The 11,239-nt window shown below is 53.2% G+C and overlaps 2 non-coding genes across 2 annotated transcripts; one reads left to right on the top strand and one right to left on the bottom strand.

Annotated features, from left to right (window-relative positions):
* Positions 1-238: 238 nt before the first annotated feature.
* On the bottom strand, positions 239-312 carry TRNAI-AAU. The gene has a single exon. It is a non-coding gene; the product is annotated as a tRNA-Ile (tRNA).
* Positions 313-10,134: 9,822 nt separating this feature from the next.
* On the top strand, positions 10,135-10,206 carry TRNAQ-CUG. The gene has a single exon. It is a non-coding gene; the product is annotated as a tRNA-Gln (tRNA).
* The last annotated feature ends 1,033 nt before the right edge of the window (positions 10,207-11,239 follow it).

Genomic DNA, 11,239 nt, shown 5'->3' with positions numbered 1-11,239 from the left:
ACATCTCCTGAAAACATACCTGAAATGAGCATCTAAGATTACAAAAATTGTAAGTAAGGGTAAGGAAATGCATTAGATTATTTTTTGTTTTAGCGTGTGAATTTTCCCTATGATAAGAGGGAGTTTTAGTGCTGTTTTTTGTAACTTTGAAGCTCAGCCTAGAGGGAAATCTGGTTTTAGCCTCTGCCACCTCTAGCAGTCAGCCAGAAGACCAGAAGCCACTCTCTCCCTCCCACAGTGGCCAGCATGGGGCTTGAACCCATGACCTTGGTGTTATTAGCACCACACTCTAACCAGCTGAGCTAGCCGCCCTATGGGAAATGCTCCCTTGCCTGACCCTTTTGGAAGGAGTCACCGGCTGGCGCGGGGAACGATGTGGCCTCCATTATCGAATGGATGGATCAAGACACAGCCTGCCAAGGTAGGGGAATTAGCTGAAGTGGCAGAGCACTCGCTTCGCATGCGAGAGGCAGTGGGATCAACGCCCGCATTCTCCAGCAGCAAGGCAGCCACAGGACCTTCTCTTGCCCTTCTTTTAGAAGCCATGGACAGTCAGCCGGCTCAGCTCCTCCAGTGGCCTCCATCCCTCTACCCGCTTGGCCTCCCAAAAAGCCAGCCCTTGTGGAGCACAAAGCTCTTCCTCCCCGGCCCTTCTCCCCCTTGCGCTGACTGGGAGGCTGGCGACAGCTGGGGGAAGTTAGCTCAAATGGAAGAGCATGGGAGAAGTAGTCAGACCCATACACACATTCTCCAGCCTGCTCTGCTCTGCTGTGCTCTGCTGGGCTGGGCTCTAGTGGGGGACCTGCACCTTTCTTTCTGAGCTCTCACTGGAGCACAATCCCTTTCCTCCTCCCTCCCTGCTAGTCTACGCCAAGCTCATTGGCCGGGAGGGAGAGCCACTCAAATACAGAATTACTCACATCCCAGGGGTCCATGAAGGGAATGAGGAGATGGGCGGGAAGTGGGCAGGGGAAGGGAAAGCCCTCTAACAATGGCTCCTTGCTTCTCTCCCTCCAGGCTCAGGGGTCAAGGATGGGCAGGACTCCAGGCTCTGCTTGAGGGATCCTGGCACAGGGGCTGGTGGGGGAGAAAGGATTGTAGATTCTGACCTGCACTCTGGAGAGGAGGTAATAAGTGAAGGGGGCATTTTTGACTCCTCCCCTGCCTCAGTGTCCCCTGGGCTGGAATTCTACATTCCAGAGGAGTAAATAAGGGGGTGAAGCCACTTGGTTAATGAAAACCAGTGCTCTAGGCCAGGTTTGAACTCACAACCTCAGCATAGCACCTCTCAGGACTGCCCTATAAGTACTGTGCACTAACCAATTGTGCCACTGGAGCACCTGTTAATAGGGATTCTCCAAAACCCCTAGGTTGATACAGGCAAGGAGTGACCCCAAAACATTCTCAGTGGGGTTGAGAGCAGAGAGCGACAAGTGTTGTACTTGGTGGGGTGGATTCTTCTTAAGGGTTCCAGGCCCCATTTCACCCTTTTGTTCTTCCCTGTGTAATAACAGAGCTGGTTAAGACTTAATGGAGAGTCTTGCTGCAGACCAGCAGATCTGAAATCACTGATAACCAGCTCTAAGCATTAGTCCTGCTTTGGGACAGTGTCTCTCATGCAATGAACTGCCCAGTCTGCGCTAGCTATGCCAGCTTGGGCTTGGGGATGGGGTCGACAAATAAGTCATGTGGGAAAGACAGCTCCCATTTCTCATCGTTATAGGTCAGGTGGGCCAACTAGGGGAAGAAGCCCATGCTCTCTGTTATCCTGCTTGGGAGCTCAAAATCAGGTACTTGCCTCAGATAAAGGTGCTGCTGGCCTCCCAGAAAACAAGCCACCCCTGCCCAAGGAAAGATCCAAAGGCCTGCCAAAGCCTGGGATTGAACCAGGGACCTTTAGATTTTCAGTCAGGCCTGGTCTACACTAGGACTTTAATTCAAATTTATCAGCGTTAATTCGAACTAACGCTCAACCGTCCACACCAGGAAGCCATTTAATTCGAACTAGAGGGCTCTTTAGTTCGAATTTGGTACTCCACCCGGCAGGTGGAGTAACGCTAAGTCGCACTTGCTAGCTCGAATTGGGCTTGGTGTGGATGCTAATCGAACTTAGCAGCTCCGGGAGCTATCCACAGTGCACCACTCTGTTGGCGCTCTGGACAGCAGTCCGAGCTTGGATTCTCTGGCCAGCCACACAGGAAATGACCTGAAAATTTGAATTCATTTTCCTGTCTGGGCGGTTTGAATCTGGCGTTCTGGTTGCACATCGGGCGAGCTCCGCGGCACCTGCAACGATGCAGAGCTCTCCAGCAGAGAGTCTGGGCAATCCCAGAATAGAAAGAGGTCCCCAGCATGGACTGACCGGGAAGTCAGGATCTGATCGCTGTGTGGGGCGAGGAGTCTGTGCTCTTGGGCTGCGCTCCAACAAGCGGAACGAAGACCTTCGAGAAGGTCTCTAAAGCCATGAAAGAGAAAGGATACAGCCGGGATGCGATGCAGTGCGCGTGAAAGTGAAGGACCTAAGACAAGGGTATCAAAAGTCAGAGCGGCAAACAGGCGCTCCGGGCCCAACCCCAGACATGCCGCTTCTACGAGGCACTGCATGCCATTCTAGGTGGGTCTGCCACCAGTGCCCCACCAGTGACGGTGGACTCCGAGGGCGGAATAGTGTGCGGGACAGTTCCTCCTCCCTGTTCGCCGATGGGAAGATGAGGAAGGGTCTTTTGAGGGCGGCGCAGGCGACATCGAACCCACTCCGCTTTCCCTGACAGCCAGGATCTCTTCATCACCCTCACAGAGATCCCCTACCAACCGTCCCGCCCGTGAACCGGACTCGGAATCAGGGAAGGATCAGGCGGTAAGTGCTACAAACAGGAAACATTTATTTTTTTAAGAAACAGGGATATATATAAAAAATAGAAATACTATATAAACATTTTTAAATATGAAACTATACAAACAGCAGGTCTACACACATAGGAATGGAGCAATAGTCCTCTGGGGACAGTTCAAAAAAGCTCTCCGAGAGCAGCTGGAAAAGCCTCAGCAGGAGGTTCCTTGGTAGAGGTGCCTTGTTGGGTGCTCCGTTGAAGCACACTCTTCCGCGCCAGGCCATCCTCAGGTAAAGGGGGACCATCGCCTCGACGAGCATGGCAGCGTATGGTCCTGGTCTGTGCAGGGCTTCTGTGAGCAACCGCTCTCTCTGAGTCCTCCTGACACGCCTCAGGGTGATGCCATTGTGGAAGTGCTGCATCTAATTAGTGGAATTAGTGTACTGTTACTATTGTGAATGGTAGACTTTTACTTTGCATAAGAATGACCCTCGCTTAACAGAGTTTTACTTTGCATAAGAATGACCCTCGCTTAACAGACTTTTACTTTGCATAAGAATGACCCTCGCATAACAGCCACGTGTTGGAGGCCACAGAGGAAAAGCATACAGTGATCTTTCCCGTTCACTGGCGGGAGGTGCCGCAAAATGGTAATCTTTTCTGCTTTGCACATTGCCTCCAGCGGAGAGCACAGCTAAGCACTAACTGATAAGCACTCTGTACTGTAAGGCTTACCAGGACTTTGTGCAAGAGGGATGCAGCTGTCTCTCCTCGCTTGTGCGCTATCAGTGCAATGGCGCCGCCAATGAGGCGTATTCGAAATCTCGGACTAGTTCTGAGATCTCCTGAGACTTGGTTCCCTCTTTGGTCTTCTTAACTGAAACTGACTAGACTGTGTTTACTGTTGGCAAACATGTATTTGTTCAAGGAAATCACCTACTTTTTCGCATCACACAGCTTGGCTCCTTCCCAGACTGCCCGGCATCCCCTCGCAGAGGCTGGCTCAGATTAGGCGCGAAAGAAAAGACTAGGGACGACATGTTCCAGGAACTGATGGCCAGCTCCAGAGCAGAGGCGGCAGAGCAGAGACAGTCGAGGAGAGCCTGTGTCAGCAGCATCGCACACACCTGGAGCGGGAGGATAGGTGGCGGCAGGAAGACCAGCAGGCGACTCAAACGCTGCTTGGTCTAATGAGGGAGCAAACGGACACGCTCCGGCGCCTTGTAGATGTTCTGCAAGACCGCAGGCAGGAGGAGAGAGCCCCCCTGCAGTGCATCTGCAACCGCCCTCCAACGCCAAGAAGTCCTGTCCCCCCCTCACCCAAAGTTACAAGAAGGAGGGGCGGTAGGGGCCGTGAGAACTGTCCCTGCACCGCAGCACACCGATAATGTTCGAGACAACTCTTGCGCTGTAAATTTGTACAAGCTCTTTCCTTACAGCATCAACCAGTCCCAACTCCAAGTTCAAACCCCCCACTGTGTACTACATTATTAAAAGCGGTTTGGTGTTACTGACTGTTTCCGTCACGTTTCTGGTGTCAGAAGACTTTCTGTTGTTCTGTGTGTGTGTGTGGGAATTGTAATTTCAGTGCATAGCCCACAGTGCCATGCTACAGACTTGGCTGCAGGGTCAACTGCAGGGCACACACAGACTGCAGTCACTAGGCACCAGGGACAGTCTGTGTGGTGTATGCTGCCCCGGGTCTTTCCTTGATGTGTATGCTTGTGCAGGGTCCTGGTGCCTGCCATCCCCGAATGTAAAGGCAGGCTTCCCTTCACATGCACTTGGACCGTAGTCACGATCCTCCCCGGTGCCTGAGCCCCAAAGAGACCTCATCCAGGGGCAGATACACACCCTTCCCCACACCCCTCACCCCTTCCAACGCCCAAACCCACAGCCGTCATGTTAACCCCTATCCAAAGACGGCACCCCTCGCCCCTTCCTGCAAACCCACCCATCAGTGCACACCTTACCCAGCACAGAATGCTTCCATGTTTCAACCAAGAAACAGAAATGCAAAGTCAACAAAAGATTTATTATTAATTACTAAAACATGTCCTTAGTTTTAAAACGTCCTTCGGAAGTGGGGGAAACTTGGTTTATGATCAGGCTCTCTTAAAATCAAGTGGACAGTCACAGGTTACCCTGCTCTGCGAGGAAACTCGCTTTCAAAGCCTCCCTGATGCATATCGCTTCCCGCTGGGATATTCTCTCAGCACGGGTGTCTGGCTGATCGTAAACAGCAGCCAGGCGATTTGCCTCAACCTCCCAAGCGGCCAAAAAGGTCTCGCCCTTGCTCTCACAGAGATTGTGGAGCACACAGCAAGCAGCAATAACTACGGGGATATTCTTTTCGCTGATGTCCGAGCGAGTCAGTAAGGTCCGCCATCTCCCCTTGAGACGTCCGAAAGCACACTCCACCACCATTCTGCACTTGCTCAGCCGGTAGTTGAAGAGTTCCTTTTCACTGTCCAAGGCACCTGTATAGGGCTTCATGAGCCAGGGCATTAGCGGGTAGGCCGGGTCCCCGAGGATCACTGTAGGCATCTGCATATCCCCAACTGTTATTTTGTGGTCCGGGAAGAAAGTGCCTGCCTGGAGGCGTCTAAACAGACCAGAGTTCCTGAACACACGCGCGTCATGAACCTTGCCCGCCCACCCGACGTTGATGTTGGTAAAACGTCCCCTATGGTCCACCACAGCTTGCAGCACCATTGAAAAGTAGCCCTTTCGGTTAATGTACTCGCTGGCCTGGTGGGCTGGTGCCAGGATAGGGATGTGAGTCCCATCTATAGCCCCACCGCAGTTTGGGAATCCCATCGCGGCGAAGCCATCTATGATGACCTGGACATTTCCGAGAGTCACTACCTTTGAGAGCAGTTGCTCAACGATTGCGTGGGCTACTTGAATGACAGCAATCCCCACGGTAGATTTGCCCACGCCAAAGTGGTTCGCTACTGACCGGTAGCTGTCTGGCGTGGCAAGTTTCCAGAGGGCTATGGCCACTCGCTTCTGCACACTCAGGGCTGCTCGCATCCGTGTGTCCTGGCGCTTCAGGGCAGGGGCCAACAAGTCACACAGTTCAAGGAAAGTGCCCTTACGCATCCTGAAGTTTCGCAGCCACTCTGTGTCATCCCAGACCTGCAGCACTATGCGGTCCCACCAGTCCGTGCTTGTTTCCCGGGCCCAGAATCGCCGTTCCACACCATGAACTTGACCCATTGCCACCATGATCTCCACTGCCCGGCGTACCCTGCTTTGTGAGAGGTCTGCGCCACTCTCCTCACCGCGCTGCCGGAGCCTCCTCGCCCGGTTTCTCAGCAGCTGACTGTGGAAGAGGTGGACGATAAGGTGCGAGGAGTTGACAGCGGCCATAAGTGCAGCGATGATCGCAGGGCTCCATGCTCGCAGTGCTGTGGTGTCCGCGCTGTAACCGACCAGACAAGGGCGCGAACAGATTTCCGCCGGCGCTTTCAAGGAAGACAGGGAGGCGTGATTGGCGGTTCAATGGCGACAGTTACCCAAAACCACCCTCGACACATTTTTCCCCAGCATGCATTGGAAATCCCTAATTCAATGGGCAGCGGGAGTGCGGGAACTGTGGGAAGCTATCCCACAGTTCACCGCTTCCAAAGTCGAAGCTGGCCCCGTGAATGTGGACTCAGAAGTTCGAATTTGTGTATTTAGTATGGATACACAAATTCGACTTATTAAGGTCGAATCCACAAATTCGACTTAAGTAGATTCGAAATAGTCCTGTAGTGTAGACAAGCCCTAACACTCTCCCAACTGAGCTACTTTGGCAGCTGTAAAGCAGTGTTTTGGCCTATTGCTTCTCTGTCCGTGATGGTTTTTGCAGAAGTTGCACACAAAAAGGACGTCATTGTGAGGTGCCCATGAAGACAAGACTCGCTTTTGCCTGCCTTGCTCAGCTTGACCTGCTGCCTCACCCTGTTCCTGCCCTAGTGCCCGGGTTGACCTGGTGGTGGAAGGGGACTGGGGGACAGTGGCGTGGGGAGAGTCTGGCCACCACTTGCCACCCCACTCTGTTGTCCTGGCTTCCCCCACTGGACGTCATTTCGGGAGGGAAGTGGGGCTTCTGCCTCCCCTCCCCGATTTTCACACCACAGAGGAGTGCGAACAGGAAAACGAACGGCTGCTCCACCCCCCCACCAGAGGAACCCGGCGCCCTTAGCTGCTTCCCTGCTCCCCCCAGCTGTGCTACTGAGTGGAAGCGTCCTGTGCCCATCACACAGAGCTCGATTAATCAAAACCCTCTTCTGCCAGCACCGGGCCTCCTGCTTCTTACACTGGGCCTGCAAGCGAGGGGGCGGCGGGCACAGCACCAAGAGTCTAACCTGTGAGGCAGGAGGCGGCTGATGCCCGCAGCCTGCTGGGAGCTCCCAGAAGTTATTAAAGGACAGAGACTCCTCAATGCCCTTAGTAACAAGGGTTTGGGGCTCACTGAGGCCAGTAAGGGGGTCACTATGTCGGCCCTATAACAGTGGGTGTCAGGTCACTGTGCAGCTTTGATCTAGAGCTCAGATCCCTACAACCGACCAGCAGCCCACAGCCTCCCCCTGGGTCTGCCCCACCTGGTTCCTCCTTACAGGCCGACCTTACCCCCCTTCCAGCACCGGATTCGCCCCCAATCATCCTACTGCCACTCACAGCCACAGCCGTGGAGGTGCTGAAGGAGGGAGGGGTGACTCCAGGGTGGGGTTCTTCTCTAAAGGTGGCTGGCAGAAAGGTGGTGCTCAGCTCTGTCAGCCACCTGCCCAGGTGCCTCGCTGCCAGGGGGTGCAGATGTTTCTGTAAGGCGATTAAATGGGTATTTGGCTGCTGAATGAATGAGGAATGTGCAATCCTGAGAGGGAATTTCCATCCTTCTTTCTACTGCTCTTTAGGGCCCCAGTGGCCTAATGGACAAGACATTGGCTTCTGAAACCAGAGATTGTGGATTCAAGTCCCATCTGGGGTGGCAAAACTCCTTCTTTCTTGTATATTGCAACAAAGCCCTGGTGTTATTTTCCCCAAGGAATTTGGGAGACGTTTAAACCCAAAGTACTGGATCTTGGGAGCAATCCCCCAGAAACAGCATCTTCCACTTCACAAATCCTTTCTAGACCTATCAGTAGCAAACACTTAAAACTAGTGGTTGGCTGAGAATAGAAGGAAGGGAGTGTTTACTCCGACACCTCAGTGAGTGACACAGACAGAAAGAACAAGGCTGTCCTGAAAGAGAATGGATCTGTCTGGAGACAAAGCAGAACCTGAGAATGAGCAACAGTGTGAAAGAAGAACTTCAAATGTGTGTTAGGTGTTAGATAGGTTGGTCTGACAAATTTCAAGAAAATACCAATGCTCGTACACTGATGCGGACACTGGCTGCTACTGACCTTTTACTGAGAATTCATTGAGAAATATTTTCCTTAACTATGTTATGGAATATTAGGTGGGCTATGAAGGCATCATTCCTCCTGCTTTCGCCCTTTGAGACAACACGGCTACATGGCATGCGGCCAGTGCTCACCTTCCAGTCAACTGCTAGAGAAGACAACACAGACAGGGATGGCAGCAGGGCAGACTGGAGCTCCGCGGAGATGGTGGGACCAGGTCTCATCAATGGGGAGGTGGCCACCCCAGCATGCACAAGGCTGTGCCAGTAAGTGCGGCGTGTGCTCCACGGTGCCCTTACTCCCTGCATGTGGTGGTGGAGGGCAGTTACTGAGTTCGGTTGGTTTGGGAAATTTAGGGCTTGGCTACATTTGCAGAGGTAGAGCGCTGGGAGTTAAACCACAGCAGGGAAACCGCTGCCGTGTGTTCACACTGACAGCTGCAAGCGCACTGGAGTGGCCACATTAGCAGCTCTGGCAATGCCACAGAGAGCAGTGCAGTGTGTTAGCTATCCCAGTGTGCAAGTGGCTGCAACGTGATTTTCAAATGGGGGACGGGGGTGGAGTGTGACAGGGAGTGTGTTGTGTGAACGTGGGGGGAGCGACAGTGTGTTTGGGGGGCTGAGAGTGTGTCAGCATGCTGTCTTGTGTGTTCAGACAGCAGCAGACCCCTACCTCCCCTCATACACACTCACAACAGCAGCAGCATTCCACACTAATGGTTGCTTTGTCCCAGAGCAGATAAGCAGCCGGCTGTCAGAAACGGAGCTTTGAAAGGGGATATCTGCATGCCTGCAGCCGATTTCAAAACAATGACCAGAGTGGGCACTTGACTTCAGGGGATTATGGGACATTTCCTGAGGCCAAACACAGTGCAGTGACGCAACACGTCATCCACACTGATGCCCGGGTATTTCAGCAGGGCTCAGCGAGCTTTATGCTTCTCATGGAGGTGGATTACCAGGAGCGCTCCACCTACAGAGCCCAGGTGCTCCATGTGCCTTGCGAGTGTGGACACCTCAGGAGTTAGGGCACCCGGGGCTGCTTTAATGGGCTCTAACTTGCAAGTGTAGCCAAGCCCTTAGACTATGTCACTTGTGTGACTTACTTGTGCTATTGTAATAAATACAATAGATGTGCAATGGTCAGAAATTGCACCAGCAGAGAAGTATATTGAAGGGAAACCCTAAGGAAATTAAGAGTTTAAATTATCCTCCACATGTCCCACATCCCACTAAAATGAATCCAACCTACAGGTCACATGGGCAGAAGTATCGGTGTCAGGATGCTACATTGTTAGCATAGTAAATGAAGCTGCAAAATAAATGATGTTTAAATGACCTCACTCTATTTTTTACAATCCTGTGTTAAGAGGTAATAGATACAGATGGACACCAGGCAGGGTCGTTTGGAGGATGAAGCCTTTATGCTTCCATCACCCACCACTGTCAAGTTTTAGCCAATTAGGACAAGTCAGCAAATAAGAAAAACCTTAGGTCTCAGTAACTGCTGCAGGTAGCAAAGTCCTACAGGGAGCAGTTTCTGGCACTACACCTGCGCAGCTCTGCTCCCCGGCTCTTCTCGGGCTCCTGCTCTCTCCTTAGCTCTGCCCCACTCTGGCCCAGGCAGGGCCAGCTCCCACGGAGGATGGGACCCCCTGGCCTGGTGACTTCCTCATTACACTGCCTGGCCTGTCAGTGCGGCTAACTTGGAGCTTTGGCCTCTCCCCATTGCCCAGGGGACTGTCAGTCTCAGGGTCCTGATTTCCCATTGGCCCTTTCCCCTTCTACTGGGACTGGGAACTAGCCAACCAAACCCCCCCACTAAGCTTTAGTAAGGGGCCAACAGTCCCTTACATGAGCCGGCCCCATGAGGGTCACTGATGGCCAGAGAAGGCAGCAGGAGCTGGTCCCATGGTGTAATGGGCAGCACTCAGGACTCTGAATCCTGCAATCTGAGTTTAAATCTCAGTGGGACCTTGTGGTAAAGCCCTTGAGCTCATACTGCTCCACTTCCCTGTCTCCAGCTCTGCAAGAGCCATTTTTTCCCCTCCTGCTGGATGGGTCAGGGCTCTAGAACTGACACCTGAGGGTTGGGATTCTCACGGCTTCACCTGGTGCCCACAAGTCTGGCACTTGCCACTGTGCTTGAAGGAAGCAGGGCTGGGCAGGTGGGAGCCCAGCACCTCTCCTCCTCTGGGCACCTAGAGCAGAGGCGGCTGGTGCTGACAGCTCCAAGGGAAGGCTTAAAAGCCACAGAGGCCAGGGCAAGAGGAGGAGAGGACCATGCCTATGTGTGGCCAGCAGACAGCCACAGGGCCAGCCTGCTCCCTGCTGTGCTGAACCCCACTGAAGGCCACCCACAGACCAGCATGCAGGGCGGCTGCTGATGTTTCTCAGGTCATCTACTGAGGGGGCTGAGACACTCTGGGCACAAGAAGTTAAGTTCCCAGCGACAAGTGAGACTTAATTGTATGGAGCCAGGTGCAGGGCTTTGGCAGGGAGGCTCGGGCATTGGGGATTGAGGTGCAGCGGATGGACCAGCTGTCTAGACACAGAGATTTAGTCTCCCTGAGGAGGAGGAGGAATCCTGCTGCCAGGCAGTGGCTGTGCAGAAAAAGAGGAGGGGTTCCTGGGACTTTTTTTGCCTCTCTTTTGCCTGCCTGCTCACTCTTGCCTGCACACTGGGATAATCACTCTTGTGGTGAATGGTGAAGATGTTTCCTAACAAGCCCAGGTAGCTCAGGTGGTAGAGCATCAGGCTCTTAATCTGAGGGTCCAGGGTTCAAGCCCCTGTCTTGATACCCAGCTTTTAAGTTGCCTTGTGTGCCAGGAGCCAAACGCTGTTCACAGCCACACAGGGATTCCCAGAAGCTGGGGCCATTTCCTGGAAAGGTTCCTTTCCTTAGCAAGCAGGAGAGAGGCCACATCCACAGGAGCAGGCCTAGAACACAGTGTCTCTGGCTGCCAGGAAGTGCTGTGGGGCCAGGTGCTGAGAAAGCCCAGAGGGGGA

The sequence above is a fragment of the Mauremys reevesii genome, unplaced genomic scaffold (assembly GCF_016161935.1).
Source record: "Mauremys reevesii isolate NIE-2019 unplaced genomic scaffold, ASM1616193v1 Contig51, whole genome shotgun sequence".
Taxonomy (NCBI): Eukaryota; Metazoa; Chordata; order Testudines; family Geoemydidae; genus Mauremys; species Mauremys reevesii.
The sequence above is the reverse complement of the archived record's forward strand: the minus strand, read 5'-3'. Positions and strand labels throughout refer to the sequence as shown.